A 24,674-nucleotide genomic window follows, 5' to 3' on the forward strand; every position below is an offset into this window, starting at 1 on the left:
GCTGAATCACCCCCCCCCCCCCGTTTGTATCTGGGGATTCCCAGTTTTTCCTGGTATGAGCTATATCTGTAAGAGGCTCAAATGCTATTTTTTTAATGAGGTGTTTGGGTGACGATAGGGAGGGGGAAATGATTCAGCCCTACCCAAAGGCTGAAGTATCCGTCAGTCCAGCCTTGTCTGTGGCACATTTAAATCTACCTGGCTCTGTGGGAGCAAGCAGTTTCTGTGTGTGACTCACTAGCTTCCTTCAGCTAAGCATGGGCATGACTTCCGCCTTCCTCACCCCAATATCCTAATCAAGTAAAAATAAATAATTTGATTTTGGCACCAAGCCTCCATTTCTCTGCAAATATTGAGAGAGCATGACACTGTTAGGTAAATCGTAAGTCTGTGAACTCTTCAGTTTAATGTAACAAATAAATTGTAGGCCAAACAAGGAATATGTATGTGCCTGAATAGGGCTCTACATGCGTGGATGTTAGAGATGGAGAGAAGGGCTTTTTGCTTCTTTTAACTTATGTTAGTGCCCTATATTGTAGTTTCTGAAGTGCTTTTGCATTACCATATATAATTCTACAAACAACTTTGGTAGGTGGGTATGTCATAGCAACAATGACAGTAATGGCACTATGCCAGGCACTGTTTGAAGCTTTATTCTGTGTGATAATTGAATGGCTTTCATATTTTTTTATTTTAAATATTTTATTTCTAAGTAATCTCTACCCCCAGCATGGGGCTTGGACTCACAACTCCACGATCAAGATTACATACTCCACCGACTGAGCCAACCAGGTTTCCCAACAGTTTTAAAAGCAAACCACCATAAGAGCTAAATTTTACAAAATAACTCATATATGCACACGTATGTGAAACAAAATCTTTGTTTTTTGAACAAACAATATTTTGAACAAACAATATTTGTTCTTATGATGTGTGGTATACTCTGGTAGTTTCTGTTCTTTAACATGAAATAAAAAGGCACATCAAAACTAAAATGATGAGAAACCCATTATTAGATTGTGACCAAAATGATTAATATACACATTTAATCCTCACAAAACCTGTGATGGGGGTGATGTTAATTTCCATTTTGCAGAGATTCAGAGGGGTGAAGGATTTTGTCCAAGGCACAGTTATTAAATAGGAAAATAGGGATTTGAATCTAGGCAATCTGAATCCAGAGTCTGTATATTTACCACTATGTAAGATGTGGTTTCTGCAGAGGACCTTGTCTTATAGGAGAGACAGAATTGTTTGGGGAATTAAAATTATTAGTAAATATTAAAAACTGAGGAGACAAAAAGAGAAATTATATATAATTAGGAATTATATCTTGATTCAAACTATTCTGCTTCTTTAAATCTGCCACATATTTATTTTCCCTAAAGAAAATTGTATACATCGGGTCTTTCTTCCCGAGACTGCCTGTTTTAAACCGTTTTTGCCTGAAATTTTCCATTAGTTTTTTCTTATCTGAGTATCTCTAGGATTCTACCTCCTCCTGCCCCTCAATAAAGATTTCCCCTTCCCAGCTCTCAGCCTCTTTGTTTCCCCTAGAGTCCTACAAACCCTCTCTGCCTGCATAGGCCACATTAGCTGTTGATTAAATTGTAATGTGTCTTGTTGTTGATAGTGTGTTTGTACAGGCTGTGTGCTGTGGATGACCCGGAAATCTGGTAAAGAGGGCACTGGACTTGGGAATCTGTGGCTCTGGCTGCCAGCTTCAGCTCTGCCACTGTCTAGCTTTGAGAAGTTTACAACCCAATTCAAAACTGGGCTTTGGTTTTCCCATCTGTAAAACAAGAGATTAAATGATGTCTTCTAATTCTGTCTAGGGAGCAGTGATATTTGATGAACTTGGTTCTTTATCTCTGGAGGAGGGGAGGGTTATGTAAATATAACTTATGGTAAATTCTCCACTCCCTTCCCCAGACCTGCACTATCTTGTGGATATATAAGTGAATTCCACACCACCCATTTTACAGATGAAGCCACTAAGATATGGAACAATTGACTAAATAGTCACTGCCGCACCCCTAGAGCCTCATGCATGACTCTTCTCGCATTTGAATGACTGCAGGTTAGTTAAGGAGTTTAATGAGGTTGTGAAGGTGAGTCAGGCCTAGACTTTGGAAATTTAACCACAGGATTTATATTCCATTCAGAGGAAGGATTTTTGCTTCTTTTTACTTCACATTGGCATGTTTCATGAAATAATTTTTGAAGTGATTTCATGTTAATCATCACAGACAACTTTGCCAGGAAAGTATTATTATGCCCATTTTTATGGAAGAGCCATCTATGGATCAGAAGGGTGAAGTGACTTGCCCAAGGTTGCACAGCTTGTCAGAACCTGAGCTGGGTCTCTTGAATGTTGGTTGTGTCTTGTTCCTCTTCTTGGCTTCTGATGCTTTGACACATGGAATAATTTTATCTTTAACTCAAAAAGCTTTCAATCTAGTTTTTATTCTTCTGTCCTAGAGCAGCCAGTCCACTTACGTTAGGTTCCTGATTTTTTTGGTTTAAGAAAACCTCTTTCAGGGCGCCTGGGTGGCTCAGTGGGTTAAAGCCTCTGCCTTCGGCTCAGGTCATGGTCCCAGGGTCCTGGGATCGAGCCCCGCATCGGGCTCTCTGCTTAGCAGGGAGCCTGCTTCCTCCTCTCTCTCTCTGCCTGCCTCTCTGCTACTTGTGATCTCTGTCTGTCAAATAAATAAATAAAATCTTAAAAAAAAAAAAAAAGAAAGGAAACCCTCTTTCTCTTTTTCTCTAATGTTTACATTTATGGGTTTGGGGAGTGGTGGGAATTATTCCTCTGGAGACTCTGGAGGCAGGGACCACATTTTTTCCCCTTAATCTACCTGGTCCAGCAAGTATACGATAGCTTTTTAAATTTGCCCTACCAACATGCAACATTTTTTTTTGTCTTTTTTAAAAAATTTTTTTTATTTTTTTAATTTTCAGTGTACTATAGAATTCATTGTTTATGCACCACACCCAGTGCTCCATGCAATACGTGCCCTTCACAATACCCACCACCAGGCTGGCCCAACTTCCCACCACTTGCCCCTTCAAAACCCTTAGATTGTTTTGCAGAGTCCATAGTCTCTCATGGTTCATCTCCCCCTCCAATTTCCCTCAACTCCCTTCTCCTCTCCCATTTCCCCATGTCCTCCATGTTATTTCTTAGGCTCCACAAATAAGTGAAACCATATGATAATTGACTCTCTCTGCTTGACTTATTTCATTCAGCATAATCTCCTCCAGTCCCATCCATGTTGATATAAAAGTTGGGTATTCATCCTTTCTGATGGAGGCATAATACTCCATAGTGTATATGGACCACATTTTCCTTATCCATTCATCCCTTGAAGGGCATCTTGGTTCTTTCCACAGTTTGGCGACCGTGGCCATTGCTGCTATGAACATTGGGGTACAGATGGCCCTTCTTTTCACTACATCTGTATCTTTGGGGTAAATACCCAGTATTGCAATTGCAGGGTCATAGGGAAGGTAACATGCAGCATTTTTTTAAAAAAACATAATTTCTTTTTGTCTTACTCCTTTAGAATTTGCTTCTCATTTTTCTTTTATTTCAAATTATAGTAAATTGGGGCTCGTGGGTGGCTCAGTTGTTAAGCTTCTGCCTTAGGCTCAGGTCATGATTCCAGGGTCCTGGGATTGAGCCCTGCATTGGGCTCCCTTCTCAGCGGGAAGCCTGCTTCTCCCTCTCCCATTACCTCTGCTTGCGTTCCCTCTCTCGCTGTGTCTTTCTCTGTCAAATAAATAAAATCTTAAAAAATAAAATGAAATTATAGTAAATTGAGAGGGCCTTGACCCTATCACTTTCTGCGATACTACAGAGTATAGCTTAAGGCGTATTTGTAAATATATGTATTTTTAATGACATTTACCCCTTTATTAATTTGTTTAAAAGGTGTTACTTATTTTAGAGAGAGAAAGCAGGAGAACATAGAGAGAGATTGAGAGAGAGAAATGGGCTCCCCACTGAGCAGGGAGCCCAGTGTAGGGCTTAACCTCTGGACCTTGAGATCATGACCTGAGCTGAAGGCAGATCTTCCTTCCCTTTCCCTTTTCTTTTCCTTTCTTTTCTTTCTTTCTTTGTTTCTCTCTCTCTCTTTCTTTCAGATTTTATTTATTTATTTGACAGAGGGAGAGAGAAGGCACGAACAGGCAGAGTGGGAGATGGAGAACCAGGCTCTCTGCTGAGCAAGGAGCCTGATGGCAGGGTTCAATCCCAGGATCCTGGGATCATGACCTAAGCCGAAGGCAGATACTTAACGGACTGAGCCATCCAGGTGCCCCACTATCTTTTCTTTTCTTTTCTTTTTTTTTTGTACTGTCTTTTTTTTTTTTTTTTTTTTAAGATTTTATTTGACAGATCACAAGTAGGCAGAGAGAGAGAGGAGGAAGCAGGCTCCCTGCTGAGCAGAGAGCCCGATGTGGGGCTCGATCCCAAGACCCTGGGATCATGACCTGAGCAGAAGGCAGAGGTTTTAACCCACTGAGCCACCCAGGCGCCCCTTTTCTTTTTTTTTTTTTTAAGATTTATTTATTTATCTTAGAGGGAGAGATAGAGCATACCCATGCACAAAGTGGGGGCGGAGTGGGCAGAGGGAGAGGGAGAGAGAGTCTTACGCAGACTCTGTGCTGAGTGCAGAGCCCAACTTGGGGCTCGATCTCATGACTCTGAGATCATGACTGGAGCTGAAATCAAGAGTCAGATGTTTAGATGCCACCCAGGTGCCCCAGCCTAAGAAATATTTTTTACCCATTTTATGGATTGTAACAAGAGTAATAATATTAATCTCATATACTGATGATCTTGGGTTGCTGTTATGGGGTTATTACTGGGTTTTCTCAGAAACATAAAAAATATGTTGATGTACTTTATACAAGTGCCCAGGAGGTACAGCAACATTCTTGTCATAAGTTCTCCTAGTTGGGGAAAGTAATGTCCATGGATTCCTCAGGGTTACTCTGACTGAAATAAGGCATGGAGAAGGGAGTGCAGAGAAAAGTTAAAAGGAAAATGAGAACAGAATACAAATGCAAAGTATAGAAAGTAAGGAAAAAATGTAAGAAAAGGAAAGAGAAAAGACTAGGGCAGAGGGAAGAGAAGTACACAGGATTGTTGGAAGAGATGTGAAGAAAACAATTCAGAAGTCCATTGGGCCCTCGCGTGGTGTGGGAAGCATAGGCTGCTTTCTTGCACCAAGAAAGAGCAGGTGGTACGACAACTCCTGAGCACCATGTCTCTTTCTTATCCTCTCTTCCCAATGACAGGTTGGGAAAATTGCTTTGTTTTGCTCTCAACTGGGGATGTAATTAAGATGCTGGTAATTTTAGTATTAGCCTCAGATCAGTTGATATATCAAGGAAAATGTGCTACAAAGATCACTTCAAGTATTCTAGGTCAAAATTTATCTCATTCATTCAGTCAGCAAATCGTTTTTTTCTTTTCTTAATTTTCTTTTCTTTTTCACGTTAACTCAACTCCCAGCATGGTGCTTGAACTCAGGCCCCTGAGCTCAAGAGTCTCATACTCTACCGACCTAGCCAGCCAGGCACCCCAGTCAGCAAATACTTACTGATTGCTTGATACGTCCCAAACACTGAGGATACAGAAATGAATGAGATCCTGTCCTTGCCTTCAAGATGTTTGTGACCAGGAGAGCGACACTGACAAGTAAACAGATTCACAGCATAGTACATTACTATTTTAGAATATGAGTAAGTAGAGGATGCTGTGGGCTTAGAAGAGGGTCCTTGATTCAGCCTTAGAGGGGATCCAGAAAGGCTACCTAGAGAAGTTGGCATTCAGGCTGAGTCCCAGGTTAGCAAATTGTAGGGTGGAGGGCAGGAAAGGAGAACTCTTGAGAAGGGAAACAAAGGCCTAAAGGCTGAGTGTGCACAGTCCATTCAGAAGTTGAAGACATTTGAGAAAGGACGCTTGCACGATCCCATGTTTGGCGATGATTGTTCTACTTCAGAAGTGTACGCTGCCGACACCTGATTGTGCTTACATACAGAAAGGGTAAGTCTTATTTTGTAGCAGTAATTCTCATTTAAGATGTAGACATCAGAAATTGTCTTTCTGGTCTAAAGATCCGAAGGAGAAAATGTAAGTAAAGCAGTTTTTGAATTAGCAAATGATTGTTCACCCTCTGTGAGTAAAGGAAAGCAGATACAGGGCATAGTATATCCCTTTCTTATCCAAGTTTTGGACATGGGTTGTGTTCTGCTTTGTTTTCAAAGGGGTGTGTGTGTGTGTGTGTGGAAATTTATGGTTTTTGTTTAGGTGGTTAGGATGTTTGAGTTAGGAAGGAGGGAAAGGAGTTCAAGAATAACTGTTACTTTATGGCAGAACAAAAGAAATACATTTAAATAGCACATTTCTCTGATCCCACCTACTGAGCACAAGCAAGACTTAGTTGGGAACTTTGTTTCAGAGACACAGTTAATTCAACCAGACAAAGCATTTGTTCAGCATTATTTGCTGTGTAAAATCTGTTGTGTCTGGATTAAGCACATTGATTTTTGTTTTTTTGAGACATGGTTATAGCTGCATTAAATAAAAACCTTATGTGTATTCATTGGACAATACTGGGATTTTACCTGGATTAAAAGTAAAAAAGTACTGTGTGGAATAGGGAAGAACGTGCTTAGAAAGTAGCACGCAGATTCTGTGGTCATTTCTCAGTCATCTTGACCTCTCTGTAGCACCTGACACTCCCTCCTTGCACTTTAGTTTCATTTGGCTTCTACAATGCCACTCCCTTGGTTTTCCCCTGCCTCACTGGCCCCTCCTTCTCAACCCCATCCCCCTTTTTTGGCCTCTCATCCGCAGCCCCCTTTTGAATCCTCCTTATCTTCTTAGCCTCTAATGATGGAGTACTCAGATCAGTCCGTGCATCTCTTCTCTGTTTACACTCATTCCCTAGGTGTTCTCTTTCAAGACTTTAAATGCGATTTGTACTCTGACAATTCTCAAGTGTATATCATCAGCTTGGATGTCTTCCCCTGAACTTAAGACTCTCTTATCTGACTGCCTGCAGGATATCATCTCCACTTGGTTATTTAATAGCTTCTTGAGCTTAACATATTCAGCAAATTAATTTTGAAACTTCTCTCAAATGTGTACCTCCGGGAGCTACCCATTGGCTCAGGCATTTGGGCATCTGGCTCTTGGTTTCAGCTCAGGTCATGATCCCCTGGGTCATAAGATGGAGCCGTGTGTCAGGCTTCATGCTCAGTGGGGAGTCTGCTTGAGGATTCTCTCTCTCTGTCCCTTCCTCTACTGGAGCGCGCTCTCTCTCTCTCTCTCTCTCTCTCTCTCAAATAAATAAATAAATAAATAAATCTTCAAACGTGTACCTCTGCCAGTTCCTCCCCATTTTAGTTTCAGTTGTATTGAATGTATGGAGGACTCTCCCTTGACTCGGTTCTTTTCTTTTTAAAGTTTTAATTTATTTATTTGACAGAGAGAGAGTGAGAGAGCACAACCCAGGGGGAGCAGCAGAGGGAGAGGGAGAAGCAGGCTCCCTGCTCCCTGATGCAGGACTCAATCCCAGGACCCTGGGATCATGATCTCAGCGAAGGCAAACGCTTAATTGACTGAGCCACTGAAAAAGGTGCCCTGGCTCTGTTCTTTTTCTTACTTTCCTCATATAGTCCACTAGCAGGTCCTGTAAGTTCTACCTTAAAAAACATCCAGGATTTGAACACTTCTTACTGCCTCACCTGCTACTTTTGGAATAGGCTTCCCTTGGTCTAACCTGAACAGTGATCCTGTTAAGTGTCTATCAAATCATGCCACTCCTCTGCTGAGAAGTGTTGTCTGGGTCCCACCCATGTTAAAAATTAAAGTCCTTACAGTGGTCTAGGAGGCCACATAGGATCTTCAGCAGCACTCTTGAGGCTGTTCCTGATGTCATCTATCACATTCCCCTTGTGCTCTGGACACTTCGGTCTCCTTGAAGTTGCTCCAACATGCCACACCTTGGACTTCTATAGTTGTATTCTTTCCTGGAATACTTCTTCCAGTTACCAGTATGGCCTCCTCCCTTACCTCCTTCAGGTTTCTGCTTTGTCGTCTAGTTTGTAAAGCATTCCTTGACTTCACTATTTAAAGTAAAACCATCTCCTGCTCTCTGCCTTCACCGTTCCCTTTCCCTACTTAATTTTTTTTCCATAGACGTTATTACTGTTTGATGTACTATTCATTCATTATTCATATAGTTATTGAGCTACTACTATGTGCCACGCACTGTTCTAGAGATTCTCTCTACCATAGTTTGTTTATTATTGGTCACCTGCCACTGAAATGTAAATTTCATGATAGCTAGGACTTTTTTTTGCTTGTTGCTATATCACCATCTCCTAGAATAGTGCCTAGCACTTGGGAGTTGAATGAATATGTTTTTTAAATTAATGTATAGGGGTTATGTGCCAGATAATGAGGGGAAGATCTGTATGAATAACATATTGTTTCTGCCTTCAAGTGACGCAGTCTAAAAAATGTTTTGATCTGAATACTGCTGTGCTCTCTAACAGGATAAAGTGATACACCATTTTGAAATTGGGGAGGTAAGGACAGGTTTGCAAGGATACGGCTCTCCTTAGAGATGAAGTCCTACTTTGTCAGGCTTATTGATAATTTGTACTATTTCTGGGAGGGCAGGATTGCTGATAGCTCATGGGATTAGTGGCTTTTTGAGTTACAGTTTTTCTTTGGTCTTGTCTTACTAGAGCAGGAGTTTCTTTAAAATCCTGTTATCAGTCTTGGTTCATTCAGATACCTTCTAGGAACCCACTGTCATAGCCACTTCTTCTCAGCATAAGTGAAGGAGTTTTCTATCTTTATCTTCCTCCATATCTGAAAATTCTTTTCCAGAAACCCTGGTCACCCATGTACTAGCTGTTTGGTCTTGAACCTCTCAGAACCTCAGTTTCTGCACTTGTCAAATGGAAATAATGATGAATGACACCTATCTTCTTGTGAGGATTAAATGACTAAAGACTGATTTTGAGAATGGGGGAGTAGAAAGGGAAAAGAGATAGAGGACAATTTCTTTTCTTTTTTTGTGGGGAGGGGCAGAGTGAGAAGGAGAGAGAGAGAGAGAGAGAGAATCAAGCAGACTCCATACCTAGCACAGAGCCTGACATGGGCTTGATCTCAGGACCCTGAGATCATGACTGGAGCCAAAATCAAGAGTTGGATATTTAACCAACTGAGCCACCCAAGGCGCCCTAAGGACAATTTCTTTCTTTCTTTCTTTCTTTTACTTTTTAAAGATTTTATTTATTTAGGGAGGCCTGGGTGGCTCAGTTGGTTAAGCCGCTGCCTTCAGCCCAGGTCATGATCCCAGGTTCCTGGGATCAAGTCCTGCATTGGGCTCCTTGCTTGGCAGGGAGCCTGCTTCTCTCTCTGCCTCTGCCTACCACTCTGCCTGCTTGTTCTCTCTTTCTCTGACAAATAAATACATAAAATCTTTAAAAAAAAAGATTTTATGTATTTATTTGACAGACAGAGATCACAAGTAGGCAGAGAGGCTGGCGGGGGGTGGGGGGAAGCAGGCTCCCTGCTGAGCAGAGAGCCCAATGCATGGTGGCTTGATCCCAGCACCCTGGGATGGCGACCTGAGCCAAAGGCAGAGGCTTTAACCCACTGAGCCACCCAGGCACCTGACAATTTCTTTTTTTTAGTGAATAGTGTATATTTCTATTTTGAAAAAATTAAAAAAAATTTATTTATTATTTTAGAGAGACAGGGAGCAGGATTGAGAGCATGTGTTGGGGTAGAGGAAAGGGTGGAGAGAGAATCTCCAGAGGACTCCCAATAGAGCATGGGGCCCAATCAAGTGTGGGGCTTGATCCCACAACCCTGAGATCAGGACCTGAGCCAAAATCAAGAGTTGGATTTATAACCAACTAACCCACCCAGGCGCCCCTTGAAAAAAAATTTTAACGTGTGTATGTTTCTTTTCTAGTGAGAGGAGTGAAGATTTTTTAATTCAATTTTACTTTTTAAAAGATTTTATTTATTTATTTGACAGAAAGAAACATAGTGAGAGAGGTAACACAAGCCGGGGGTGTTGGAAAGGGAGAAGCAGGCTTCCCACTGAGCAGACCCTGGGATCATGACCTGAGCTGAAAGCAGACGCTTAACAACTGAGCCACCCAGATGCCCCTGAAGATTTTGTTTTTAAAAACAAAGGTGTTAATACATTGTTTTTTTACAGAGTAGGAGGTTTTTTTGTTTGTTTGTTTTGCTTTTTGAGGTTTCTGGGAGTTTTTTTGGTGCAAAAAGATTTTATTAAAGCAGGGGGACAGGACCCATGGGCAAAAAGAGCTGCTTTAGAGTAGGAGGTTTTTAGAAAATACGTCCTTGTCTTTCCACACAGATACTTACTTCTGTAGTATGAGGGCAGTAAAATACTAGAACCCCACCCCAGGCTGCCCAGTGAGCTGGTGTACCATTTTCCTTCCTCCTTTCTTTTTTTTAAGATTTTATTTATTTATTTGACATAGAGAGAGAGAGATCACAAGTAGGCAGAGCAACAGAAAGAGAGAGAGAGGGGGATGCAGGCTCCCCACTGAGCATAGAGCCCAATGCGGGGCTTGATTCCAGGATCCTGAATCATGCCCTGAGCCGAAGGTAGAGGCTTAACCCACTGAGCCACCCAGATACCCCAACAACCATTTTCTTTCTTTTTTTTTAGAAGATTTTATTTATTTATTTGACAGATAGAGATCGCAAGTAGGCAGAGAGGCAGGCAGAGAGAGAGGAGGAAGCAGGCTCCCTGCTGAGAACCCTGGGACCATGACCCGAGCAGAGGCTTTAACCCATTGAGCCACCCAGTCGCCCAACAACCATTTTCTTTAAGTGAAGTTGGAACTCAGGAAGTAGTATTTGAAGAGGCTCAAAGGGATTGATGATAATAATAACAGCAATAATAGAAATGGCTAACTGATGAACCAGATACTTTATGTAAATAGTCTTATTTTAATAGCATAGCAACCATGTGAATGTTGGTTATATGAGAAATAGAGCAGTGTAGGAGTAAGGAGCATAGACTCTGGGGTCATACTTCCTGCCCTGACTTCTCAGCTTTTGTCAGTAACTAGCTATGGCCTTGAATTAGAAAACTGCCTTTTTCCTTATCTATAAAATGAGGGTACTAATAGTACCTGCCTCATAAGGTTGTGATGATTAAATGATGTAAGCTCTGTAAAGCTTAGCATAGCACTTGGCAGATAGAAAGTACTCACTATGGGCTGGAGGGGAGGTGGGTGGGGGGATGGGGTAACTGGGTGGTGGGCATTAAGGGGGTACTTGTTGGAAGGAGCACTGGGTGTTAAATGCAACTGATGAATCATTGAACTCTACCTCTGAAACTAGTAATATATGTTAATTAATTGAATTTAAATTTTAAAAAAAGGACCCCCCATCCCAAAGAAAGGGAGTGCTCACTATGGGGTCCCTGGGTGGCTCATTCAGTTAAGTGGCTGCCTACAGCTCAGGTCATGATCCCAGGGTCCTGGGATGGAGCCCCACATCAGGCTACTTGCTGTCAGGGAGCCTGCTTCTCTCCTGTCTGACATTTCCCTTGCTTGTGCTTGTGTGTGCGTGCTCACACTTGCGCACTCTCTCGCTCAAAATCTCTCTCTCTCTCTCTCTCTGTGTTTCAAATAAATAAATACAATCTTTTTTTTAAAAAAAAGTGCTCACTAAGTGTCACTTAAAACAATTAAAGCAGATGGAGAAGCAGAGACTTAGAAAGAGATAAGGTATGCCTAAGTGACATAGCAAATAAATAACAGAACAGTAATTTGCTCCTGGGCAGCCAAATTCCAAGGCTCTTGTTTTTTTCTTTCTTTCTTTTTTTTTTTTTTTTCAAATAGGTTCTACACCCAACATGGGACTTGAACTCACTATCCTGAGATCAAGAGTTTCATGCTCTACCAACTGAGCCAACTCTTGTTTCTTACCATTATACTGTACCACCATCATAGATTGAAGGGAAGAGTTGGACATGAACTGCACTTTGTCCAACTTGAGGTGAGCATAGATCTGGAGGTCACACCTGGGCTCAGACCTAAGTAAGGTTTATTTGTGATCTTAAGTATCTTATCACCAGAGCATGTACTGGTTATTCTCTGAAGTGATTTTTCCCTAGATCCAAAGATGAAAGAGTGATGGGTCATTTATAGTCTTCTGCTGAGGGGTTGAGTGTTCCCTGGCTGGGACCAGGAAATGAAGCTGAATAAACACCTGTATCTTACTGCTTTTGGACCTGTGTAGGAGCTTGTCCTGTCTTTCTTGTTACTATGATTGTGTTTCCTAATACAACTGGTAACGATGAGAAGCAGAGCAGTGTATACATTGAATACTTTATGTGCCACGTGTTTGACATCTATTCTTTATTTTTTTTTTAAGATTTTATTTATTAATTTATTTGACAGAGAGAGAAAGAGAGATGGCGAGAAAGAGAGAGAGAACAAAGATGGGGAGCAGCAGAGGGAGAGGGAGAAGCAGGTTCTCTGCTGAGCAGGAAGCCCAATGGACCCTGGGATCATGACCTGAGCCAAAGGCAGACGACGCTTAACAACTGAGCCACCCAGGTGCCCACTCGCCCTTTTCTTAAGATTTTATTTATTTATTTATTAGAGAGCAAGAGCGAGAGCATAAGCAGGGGAGCATCATCTATTCCTTAATGTAACCCTATAAAGTAGTCACTCTTTATTTTATAGAAACAAAGAGATTCGGAAACATGCTTAAACACACATAGTCAGTGCTGGGATTTGAATATGCAATCTGGCTCTAGGGTCCACATTCTTAACCTCTACACTCTACCGTTTCTATTCTTTTCTCACCTGTCTAGAGCACATAGTATGAGGCAGATAGCTTAGTAGGGCCTGTCCTATTTTTCCCCATTTGAGAAATGGGAGGCTTTTGACTACTGGGCTAGAAATAAGGAGACCTGTGATCTCATCAACCTTCTCACCAATTTGCCCCATCCAGGACTTCAGTTTTCTTAGCCTTATTGTCCTCATTCATTAAACAAAAGGGTCACTCTAGATGGTCTCTGAGATCCCTTCTAACTCTGATGTTCTCACTGACCATTTGAAGTGAGGAGACTAATACTTGCTCAGCTCCTTAATTTTGGAGTGGTGGTATTTGTGGGCTTTTAGGGACCCTGCTTTGTGTAAGGGAGGATGCCAGATTTCAGGACGGAGAATATTGCCTTCCTGAAGAAGGTAGGTCTGGGCTCTTTTTTGAGGCTAGTTGCCTAGGGAACCTAGCCTCCAGCCAGCAACAGTCAGGAATGCTTTGGTTGAGAGTTGGGTACAGATAACTAAAACAAGCAGCACATTTAGGTTTCGCTTTCCACACTCGCCTGCCGTGGGTCCCCCCCCAAGCTACCTTTCCTTTATAAGCTTCCAGTTTTATACACTTTCTGTATGTTAGTACTTTGTTAAGAAGTTTGCTATTTAATCTTCATAGTAACCTTATGAGATAAGTACTATTCTAAATTTACAGATAATGAAAGTGAGGCAAATAGAGTTAAATAGTTTGTCTGTAGTTACTCAAGTGGAAAGTGGTATCCAACCCACTGTGTTGTACCGCCTGGTTGGAACTTAAAAAAAAAAAGCAGAGGGAGGAACTCTATTAGTGATGTTTGTTTTGTTTTTGTTTTATTTAGAATGATAGACTTGGAGTTGGAAAGGCCCTTGAGGTAATAGTCAATCTCCTTGTCTCCTGTCTGTCATCTAGTTGCAGGAATGCTTTCCATTATCCCCCTGACAGATGATCACCCAAGTTCTTTTTGAATGCTTCCATTGTTGGGGAGCTCATTACTTCTTGAGGAATCCCATTATATGTTGAATAGCTCTCTGGTAAGATACTAGTTTTTGTTTTGAATTTAAATCTAATTGAGATGATTTTTCATCAGTTTTAGACCCGTTCTTTGGAATCATACAGGATAAATACAATCCGTCTTTCAAATTCCAGTCTTATGAATGTTTGAATTCACTCTTCCTATTTATAAGGCATTTTGCAGTTTTCTCATAGCATCTAAACTTGCTTTCAATTTGGATTGGTCTGCACAAAAGCAATCTCTGTTTTTTGCTGCTTTAAAGTACAGCCTTGCAACAACAAATATGTATTTCATTTCTTACAGTTAGGCACAAAATATGGGCCCTTCCCATCTTTGGAGAATGAATGCATAGTTAGCTGAGTCTCTACAATTGTATATGAGTCTGGAGGGTTTACATTCTTCTACTTTTGTAATCTCTAGGACATTAGACTCAGAGCCACACGCTGTCAGAGCTCACAAAATGGCTGGAAGTTTATCCCGGCATTTGACAAAACTGCATTTACTTCATTGGGCCACTAGGTGATGAACAACTCACAAAGCCAGACTTCCAGGGATGGTTGTGTATAGGACAGTTTCTGTTTATATGTGAAAGGCCATCAGAAGTCATCTGGTTCAGCCTCATTAAAAGGTCTTTTTTGGGGGAGGGAAGACATGTCTTGTGTACACTTTGTCTTTTCCAGCTTTGCTCCAGTTTTAAATATTAATTTGAATAGGATGTTTCTTTCTGTGAGTGATTTTCTTAGAAAAGGGGCATGGATGGTACTTTGAAGGTCCTTATATGTCCAATTGTGTGTGTACAATGTGTGTATGTATATTTTTGTAAGAGTTTATTTATTTATTTGGGAAGATTTTACTTATCCATTTTATAGAGAGAAAGGGGAAAAAATCATGTGTGCATTCAAGTGGGGGAAGGGAGAGGGGAAGGACAAGCTGAGCACAGAGCCTGAAGTGGGGCTCAATCTCATGGTCCCAAAATCTTGACCCCAGCTAAAATCAAGAGTTGGACGCTTAACTGACTGAGTCACCCAGGCGCCCCATGTGTTTATTCACAGGTAATGTCTCCACCCAGTGTGGGGCTCAAACTTACAGTCCTGACATCAAGAGTCACATGTTCTACCAACTGAGCCAGCCAAGCACTCCTGAATTTTACCATAATGTAGGAATGATGTCTTGGCTGGCTTTAGGATTCTTTTTTTTTTTTTTTTTTTTTTTTTTTTTTAAGATTTTATTTATTTGACAGAGAGAGATCACAAGTAGGCAGAGAGGCAGGCAGGGGTGGGGGAAGCAGGCTCCCTGCTGAGCAGAGAGTCCGATGTGGGGCTTGATCCCAGGACCCCGGGATCATGACCTGAGCCGAAAGCAGAGGCTTTAACCCACTGAGCCACCCAGGCGCCCTGGGTTTAGGATTCTTAAATAGTAGTTCTAGTCACTACAAAGTCTGTATGCAGCTTTCTGCTGTATTCAGTTTCTAGTGATACAGATGGGAAGTCCAGTGCCAATAGGATTCTAAGTAATTACCTGTTCTTTCTCTTTGGAAGTTTGTAAATTTTTTCTTGCTTAGCGTTTCATCTTGATAACGCTTTAGGTGTGTGTCCTTTTTTTTTTTTTTTTAAGATTTTATCTATTTATTTGACAGAGTGCTCGCTTCGGCAGCACATATACTAAAATTGGAATGATATTTATTTGACAGAGAGACAGCAAGAGAGGGAACATAAGCAGGGGGAGTGGGAGAGGGAGAAGCAGGCTCCCTCCTGAGCAAGGAGCCTGATGTAGGGCTTGATCCCATGACCCTGGGATTATGACCTGAGCTGAAGGCAGACGCTTAATGACTGAGCTACCCAGGCACCCCCAGGTTTGTGTCTTTTTAAAATACTCTGCTTGGCACTTATTGAACTGTTTAGACTTAAAAATTTGTCTTGTCTTAGTTCAAGGAAGTTTTATTGCTTTCCTTCCACCTGTTTCCAACCTCCTTCCTTTATAGATGAGGAAACCGTGTCCAGAAAGGTTAAGCTACTTGTTCAAGGTCACTCAGCTAGTTAATAGTGAACCTAAGCAAATAATTTGATTTCTTCTTTTTATTTAAGATTTTGTTTATTTGATAGAGACACAACGAGAAAGGGAATACAAGCAGGATGAGTGGGAGAGGGAGAAGCAGGCCTCCCATCGAGCAGGGAACCTGATTTGGGGCTTGATCCCAGGACCCTAGGATCATCACCTGAGCTGAAGGCAGACGGTTAACGACTGAGCCACTCAGGTGCCCTAATAACTTGATTTCTTTGATGAACTAGACTTTCATTATATTGAGTATTGCTCTGTTGAGAGGCCCATCATGAAAAACATGGACATTTTTTAGTGAGACAGGAATTTTGCTGAGGGTTCATGGGGAGCTGAAGGAGGAGGAGATGATAAAGTTCATTATGATTAAAATGTGGCCCATTTGGGGTGCCACGGTAGCTCTGTCATTTGGGTATTTGACTCTTGGTTTTTGCTCTGGTTGAGATCTAAAGGTCATGGGATCGAGCCCAGTGTTAACAGAATTTGCTTGGGATTCTCTCCATGTCTTTTCCCCTTCCCCTCTACTCCTCCCTCCCCCTAGGATGAAGAGATAAATAAAATCTTTAAAAAAAAATGTGGCCCATTTGAAGGGCTATAAAAAATTCACAAGGTATCCCAGTCACTGGAGTTACCCCAGAGCTCTAAAACTTAATAAAGCCAAGAAGTTAATTGAACACGTGGAGAATTAGATATCTAATTGTCAGGAGCTGGACAAGCATGGTCATGCCCTGTTGTAAATATTGGAAAACATAAATATCTGAAGGCTTGGAGACAGACATCATAAACTGTCTTATCAGTGGTCTGGTTTCTGTTTTGAGTTCCAGCCTGGGACCCTTTTCTGCTGGGAACCACCTGTTCTGGCTGTGTTGATCTTTGGACTTCCCCAGCTCTCAGTCCCTTTCAGTTTTGAAATGAAACCTACCCCAGAGGGTGAGGTCAGGTACCGAGAGGACTTTGACAGCTCACACCAGGTTGTTTTTTTCTAGAGTCTGGTATGTACTGTGTGAAGTATAAGGCTCAGCGGGCTGTGATATAGACTAACTGATGGTGAATCAGCTGTTGGGTAAGGCTCAGGTAGTGCTATTTCTTTGGGTAACCAGGAAAACATGTAGACCAAATATGGTGTCTTTTATCCTTAGACAGTTGAACGTTAAAGAGTACAGTCATCAGAGATCTGCCATGATCTTGCTCTCTTTGGTTTACTGAAGAAGGAAAGGCATCATTTCAGTGGCTTTTCTCCTCACTTTTAGAGCCTCCTTTCTTTTTAGGAAGGAGCCAAGTCCTTGGCTTCTTTCTGCTGCTCCAGCTTCTAAATGTTTATACTGTGCCTCCTGGAATTGCTGCTTTAATATGAAGTGACTCCTCTAGGTACCCCTAGACACACATACCCACCATGTGCTGCCCCCACCCCCTTCACAGAATTTGGCTTCCCCTCTTCCATTTGTTGTGAAACTCGTTTCCACTATACTACAGCACTTGGCTTGGAATCTTTATAATTGGTACTGGCTATTTATTTATTTATTTGACAGACAGAGATCACAAGTAGGCAGAGAGACAGGCAGAGAGAGAGAGGAGGAAGCAGGCTCCCTGCTGAACAGAGAGCCCGATGTGGGGCTCGATCCCAGGACACTGAGATCATGACCTGAGCCAAAGGCAGAGGCTTTAACCTAAACACTGAGCCACCCATGCGCCTGGCTTTTTTTTTTTTTTTTTAAACTCACTGCATACCACTTCCCCCTGATTTTACCTGACTGTCCTGCAGCCACATCCCTCAGTTTTGCAGAGCTGCTTATAGACCTTCAAATACCTTTCTCCACTGAGACTTTTACTGGGCAGTAAGGCTGCTGGATCCCTGTCCTTGAGATTGGTTGACATCTGTACTCATTCTCCCATGGTGGTTTGTTGTTATTTTTTTAAAGATTTTATTTTTTTTTTTTAAGATTTTATTTATTTATTTAACATACAGGGAGAGACAGTAAGAGAGGGAATACAAGCAGGGGTAGTGAGAGAGAGAAAAGCAGGCTCCCCACTGAGCAGGGAGCCAATTGCGGGGCTCTATCCCAGGACACCAGGATCACCACCTGAGTGGAAGGCAGATGCTCAGCGACTGAGCCACTCAGGCGCCCAAAGTTTTTATTTTTTAAAGTAACCTCTACACTCAATATGGGGCTCAAACTCAAAACCCCAAGATCAAGAGTCGCATGCTCTACTGACTGAACCAGCCAGGCGCCCCTCATTCTTCCATGTTTGTTTAAGACTTTGGTGTCTGACTTTTCCTCCTGGGACTCTGGCCCAGCCTAGGGGGGGATTGGTGGTCAGGCTTGGCCTGGGTCTAGTGATTCAGGGTCTAGGGATTCAGTTCAGGCTTGGCCTCGGTCTAGTAGACCATAGAATTAGGGAGCTTCGTGTTAATATCTTAGATGTGGGGAGATGGGAAGCCTTAAGATCTGAACACCAAGACCATTGGAGGTGAAAGGGACAGAAAATTTAGCATCTGAAACAAAGGATATCTTTTGTAGGCTCCCATTTAAAAAATTAGGAGTTTTTTTAAGGGGGCGCCTGGGTGGCTCAGTGGGTTGAAGCCTCTGCCTTCGGCTCAGGTCGTGATCCCAGGGTCCTGGGATCAAGCCCCGCATCCGGCTCCCTGCTGGGCAGGGAGTCTGCCTCCCTCTCTCTCTCTCTGTCTGCCTCTGCCTACGTGTGTTCTCTGTCAAATAAATAAATAAAAAAATCTTAAAAAAAAAGTTTTTTTAAGAACAGTTTTAGGTTCACAGCTAAATTGAGGGAAAGATACAAAGACTCCTGTTATTATTATATTTGAGTAAGCTTTGTGCCCAAGGTGGGGCTCAAACTCATGACCCTGAAGTCGAGAATCACATGCTTTAGCAATCGAGCCAGGTAGGCGCCCTGAAAAATTGATCACTTTTTGAAAAATTGATCTTTTTGAAGAATTGATCTTTATTTTATAGGGAATGTAGTAATACAATATAATCTAAAAAAAATAAAATCATATTTTGAATTCTCCTGCTCCCCCTGTTATTTTTGTGTTCCTTGGAGGTGGTAACCTGTTAGTGTTTGGAATTTGTACATACCGGACTTTTTTCTGTTTACATATATATGTATGAAACCAGAAAAGTGTTATTTTTGTGTCTTATTTATACAAATGGGGTCACATTTTATGGATCACTTTGGCATTTCTCTGATTCAGTAAGGTGTCTTGACAGTATTTCATGTTGGTACAAAAAGATACTTCTCGTTGATTTTGGCTACTGCAGATATGCTAAATTCAGTTATTTTCCTATTGAGAGACATTAAGGTATTTCCATTTCTTTGTTGTTATGAGCAATTCTTACTGTGTTTTAAGTGTCAGTGTTCTTTTCTTAGGCCTTTTGTCTTCTTTTCTCATGCTGCTCTTCTAGGTGATCTCAACCTTTCTGACAGCTCCACTTAACCGTCTGCATATGGATGATGCCCACCTCTGTCTGCAGACCAGTGTCCAGCTGCTCACGTGGCCGGCATCACAGGGATATTGTGCACACTCACCACTGTGTGGCCTTCCGCTCCTCCTTACTTGCCGCCTCACCTGGTGTCCTGTCACATGGTAAACACCACGGAGTTATTAGGCCCAAAAGACTTCCCTTCCCCTCCCACATGCCAACAACCAGTATGTCACTGGGACTTTTCCTCCCTAGTATTTCTTGGATCCAGTTGCTTTCTTTTCTTCTTCATTGCCACTATCTTGTACCTTAGTTTTATGGATTTACAAAACGAGAGTACTTGTGAGTATTAAATAAATTAGTAACACGTAAAATGCTTAGAAAAATAGATCGGCTCCCAGTAAGTGCCATGTGAATGTTGTTATCATCATCACATCGTCGTTGTGGGGTTCTTCTCATCTTAGTGTACATGATACCTTTTCGTCTCTACCTCCAGTCTTGATTTTATCCTTCCCCACCTTCATTCCACTCTGCAATTTGCAGCCAGAGTGATCTTTATAATAAACATGAATGTTCATGGTCTAACTTTCCTGCTTAAAAAACTTCCATGATCTTGCTTTTACATGATTTGTCACCCCCACCTAGAATGCTTTTTCCCTTGATCTTTGAATGACAGCTTTTTAGGGGTTTGTTGTTGTTGTTTTATTTTGTTTTGAGATATATGTTTTTATTTTATTTTTTATTTTTATTTTTTCTAAAGATGTTGTGTATTTGACAGAGAGCACAAGCAGGGGGAGCTGCAGTGGGAGAGGGAGAAGCAGACTCCCCACTGAACAGGGAGCCTGATGAGGGGCTTGATCTCAGGACTCTGGGATCATGAGTTGAGCCAAACTGATTGGCTTAACTGATTGAGCCACCCAGGCACCCTGAGATACTAGTTTTTCAATGTCATGTCCTCAGAGAGGCCTTCCCCTGACCACTTAATTATTTCAGAGTAGCCACCCATATCCTTTCTGTTATATCACCTATTTTAATTCTTTCCATAGCACTTAATATGTGATTTTTTTTCTAGTTTATTCATGTATTTGTTTATATAGTCTCTTTCAATTAATATTTATGTATATATGTATGTATGTATGTATGTATTTGTTTTTTTTAAGTAGGCTGCATGCCCAGCCTCAGATCAAGGGTTGCGTGCTTTACTCACTGAGCCAGCCAGGCACCCTGGTCTCCTTCAGTTAGAATTAAATTCTCTGAGAACAGGAAGGAATGTTGTCTGTTTTATTCACTCTTACATTTCTTGTATGTATAACAATGTCTGGTACATTATAGGCACTCAGTGAATACTTGTGAAGTGAATTATAAAACAGTTTCATACGTATTATGAAACCCTTTTTGGTCTCTCCAGCATCTTCTGCTTCAGGACACCCTCTGCTTTGTCCTCTCCACTCCCCAGCTCATCCCATCTCTTCAGATGTGTTTTCTTGCTGCAGGACCTTTGCATATGCTATTCCCTCTACTTAGAACACTTTTTCTCAAGTGCCCAGCCTCTGCCTGGGTATCTCCTATTTATCCTTCATGTTTCAGCTTAAGTCTAACTTCACTTGACTGCCCTTCTTAGTCTTACAGCTCTACATGCATTACCTTTAATTATACATACCGTAATTATTTGTCTGTCTCCCTCACTATATGATAAGTTTTGTTGGGCAAAGACATATGTCTTATTCACCATGTATTCTTAGTTGTAACTGCTGTGGGCTAGAAGCATCTCTTGAGGTGGGGTGCTGGATAGGAGTACCCAGAGTACCAATTGAGGGCTAAGAAGGTACGCCTTTGAATGTCAGGGTAAGGTCTGGTCATTTGGCCCTGGCTCATTGTCATTCTCCTTATTCCATCTTTGGTGATCCCAGTGTTTGCCTGGATGAATTATCTAACATGCTTGAGATGAATCATCTAAAACACTGTCTTTCTCTGAGACATATTCATAAAAATCAGTGTACCTGGCAGAGGACTTGCCCAGGAATGGGACATGAGTGCTAAGGATAAAAGTTGCGGATCTGGGTAGGCAGCATATTTACTCTGAGTGGCTGATGGCAGTATAACTGAGAGTGGAGTGCACTTCTATGCAAGGAAGGAAGCAAAAGGCCTTAGGGACAAGGTGAGGCAAAGATGAAACAGGAAGCTGAATCATTAATTCAGAAACCTAGAGAATCAGGATAATGGGTGGAGTGTAAGGATGGACAGGGCAAGCAGTTCACGATTAAGGCCATAAATAATCTTGGGGATTACTTAAATCATCTTTCGGCATTCTTACCTCTTTAGTGTGGAACCAGCTTTTGGATTAGGAGGAGGATCAGGTAGTTGACATACAAAGGTTTGAACTAGATTGCCTATTACTTTGTATTTTATGTGTTAATTATCTGAAAGTCAGATCCTCAGAAATCCTACTGTACCTTTCCCCCACACTTCAGTTTCTGCTCATTTTTAAATATATTAGGTTTAACTAGCTAATCTTTGGAAAAGTTTCCTGTAGCAATCCGTCCTGGTGCTCCCCTTAGGTAGGCTGAGGATACTCCCTTCAGATAGGGTGAGCACTCCTTCAGGCTGTACCTCCTCCCACCAGACCATGCCTAGGAGTTGGCCTCAGCAGCCTTGGGAGTTCAGGACTCTGCCTAGCCTGAATCTGTGGATTTCTGTCTGAGTTTTGGGGAGGGACACGAAAGTGTAAAATATAGGATGGGATTCGGTCAGTGAGGCATGATAGAAGTAGTGGAAGACTGGCCGGGTGTGCATAGATGTAGGATCTGAAGGTGTATAGGTGGTGGTTTTCGAAGTCTCTGACCTGGAATGGTCGTTGAGTTTATGGCAGTGTTAGGTGCTCTGATGTGCCAAGTGGAGAATCTTGGTGAGTGGTGCCTGCCATTAGCCCTTTGGGGTGTTCTGTATGTTTTCTGTGTGGCCTGAAGGTCTGCTACAGAGTGGTAGCTGGCTTCATGGTGGTTGCTTGGTGAGGGCGAGTCATGGGGATAGGAACAGTACTTACTGAAGATGGGTATGTTTTCTTTGAAGATTGGATAGAGTGATTATGTGCACATCCTGGGCAGTCTAAGGCCAGTCACCTTGCCTCTGTGAGGCAAGGCATCTATCTGCACTCTCCTCCTAGGGTTTTGCTGGGAAAAGCGGCCTAAGAGAGCCAGAGATCATGGCCATAGTTAGTGATTCCCTCGAGAATGCTCCCTGTCTTTGACTCCTCTGTTCTCTAAGCCTATGCTCTGATGTTTTGCCTTCTATTTGCTGCTTTGGTACCTTCAAATTCTTTTTTCTTTCTTTCTTTTTTTAAAGATTTTTTTTTTTTAAGATTTTATTTATTTATTTGTCAGAGAGAGAGAGGGAGAGAGAGAGAGCACAGGCAGACAGAATGGCAGGCAGAGCAGAGGGAGAAGCAGGATCCCTGATGAGCAAGGAGCCCGATGTGGGACTCGATCCCAGGACGCTGGGATCATGACCTGAGCCGAAGGCAGCTGCTTAACCAACTGAGCCACCCAGGCGTCCCTAAAGATTTTTATTTATTTGACAGACAGAGATCACAAGTATGCAGAGAGGCAGGCAGAGAGAGAGGGGGAAGTGGGCTCCCCGCCAAGCAGAGAGCCCGATGCGGGGCTCAATCCCAGGACCCCGGGATCATGACCTGAGCCCAAGGCAGAGGCTAAACCCACTGAGCCACCCATGTGCCCCTGATTTGTTTTTTAAATAGAAACATCAGGGCGCCTGGGTGGCTCAGTGGGTTTAAGCCTCTGCCTTGGGCTCAGGTCATGATATCAGGATCCTGGGATCGAGTCCCTCATCGGGCTCTCTGCTTGGCAGGGAGCCTGCTTCCTCCTCTTTCTCTCTCTCTCTGCCTGCCTCTCTGCCTAGGTGTGATCTCTCTCTGTCAAATAAATAAATAAAATTCTAAAAAAATAAAAAAATAGAAACATCACTTTTAATGACCAGTTAGGGCCACAGCAGACAGCTTCCAGAATAGAAGTAAGACAGTCCCAAGACAATGGAGTGTAAAATTGTCTCAGATAGTTAATAAAAATATGGACCGCTTTACGAATTTATGTGTCATCCTTGTGCAGGGCCCATGCTAACCTTCTCTGTATTGTTCCAATTTTAGTATGTGTGCTGCTGAAGGGAGCACAGGAATCTGCATTTTGATTGCCTCCCAGATGACTCTGACTACAGTCATCATCTGCAGACCATATTTGGAGAAACTGACAGAGGATTCCACTGACCTCCCATCTCTAAAGGGGAAGAAAGGGGATTTGAACACTTTACTTGGATCTAAAGGTCCTGAGAAACCCATTCTGTCATCCAGTGGGAATAATGGATAACTGCATGTACCGGCACCTCATCTTCTCATTGCCACAGTAGATGCAGAGCCAGATGAGGTAGACAAGGGCTTCATGACTAAACCATGGCAGGTCAGTAGCTCTGGGATTTACAGGAAGCTTTGACTTTGGACTCAGAAAACAGGCTAGGGGCACTTGGGTGGCTCAGAGGGTTAAGCCTCTGCCTTCAGCTCGGGTCGTGATCTCAGGGTCCTGGGATCGAGCCCCGCGTCGGGCTCTCTGCTCAGCAGGGAGCCTGCTTCTCCCTCTCTTTCTCTGCCTGCCTCTCTGCCTACTTGTGATCTATCTCTGTCAAAAAAAAAAAAAAAAATCTTTAAAAAGAAAACAGGCTAGAACATGGACCCTGAAGGCTATGTCGCGTGGCAGATTTTCTCAAGGGTGCCTCTCTTTTCCTGTGTACGTTGACCCTATCCTAGTGCAGGTTTTCTTTATTTGGTTCCCAAGCTGTCTTCAGTCCCCGTTGTTGCTATTGTATACACACAGCTGCCGCTATCCTATAAGAACCTTGTCTTTCCTTTTCAAGTCCTCTGTTACATTCCTGTTACCTATAGGATCAAGTCCAAATGTCTTGGGTTGTAATAAACGGCCTTACACAATTTGGCCCAAATTATGACCTATAAGATTGAGGACGATCTGGTCCCTACCTTTTTCTCAAGTCTTATCCCAAGCCCTTCTCTCTCATCTCCTGGGTACCCTTATTTGTTCATAGTTCCTTGATCTCTTCTTTTGCTGATTTCAGAGCCTTTGTAGTGCTATAGTCTCTGCCTAAGGCTATAGCCTTTAATGGGCTCTTCACCTCATTAACTATCCCTTACTTTTAAGTGTCAGTTAAACATTATCTCCTCTTATTTTTTTTTTTTTTAAAGATTATTTATTTATTTGACACA

At 42.2% G+C, this 24,674-nt stretch overlaps 1 long non-coding RNA gene and 1 other non-coding gene across 8 annotated transcripts in view; one reads left to right on the forward strand and one right to left on the reverse strand.

Moving 5' to 3' along the window:
* The window catches only part of LOC116877169, a 58,406-nt gene that overhangs the window by 1,578 nt on the left and 32,154 nt on the right, over nucleotides 1-24,674 (forward strand). For 5 of the 7 annotated variants that reach the window (XR_004384561.1, XR_004384560.1, XR_004384563.1 and 2 more), the window contains exons 3-5: nucleotides 11,926-12,123; nucleotides 13,799-13,920; nucleotides 19,376-19,557. This is a non-coding gene — a long non-coding RNA (uncharacterized LOC116877169). Of the gene's footprint in view, nucleotides 1-11,925; nucleotides 12,124-13,798; nucleotides 13,921-19,375; nucleotides 19,558-23,552; nucleotides 23,860-24,674 lie in introns of all 7 variants that reach the window. The other 2 variants (XR_004384562.1, XR_004384564.1) reach the window with 2 other exon arrangements.
* Nucleotides 23,470-23,576, reverse strand: LOC116877252. The gene has a single exon (XR_004384595.1). It is a non-coding gene; the product is annotated as a U6 spliceosomal RNA (small nuclear RNA).

The sequence above is a fragment of the Lontra canadensis genome, unplaced genomic scaffold (assembly GCF_010015895.1).
Source record: "Lontra canadensis isolate GAN:19392208 unplaced genomic scaffold, GSC_riverotter_1.0 scaffold50, whole genome shotgun sequence".
Taxonomy (NCBI): Eukaryota; Metazoa; Chordata; class Mammalia; order Carnivora; family Mustelidae; genus Lontra; species Lontra canadensis.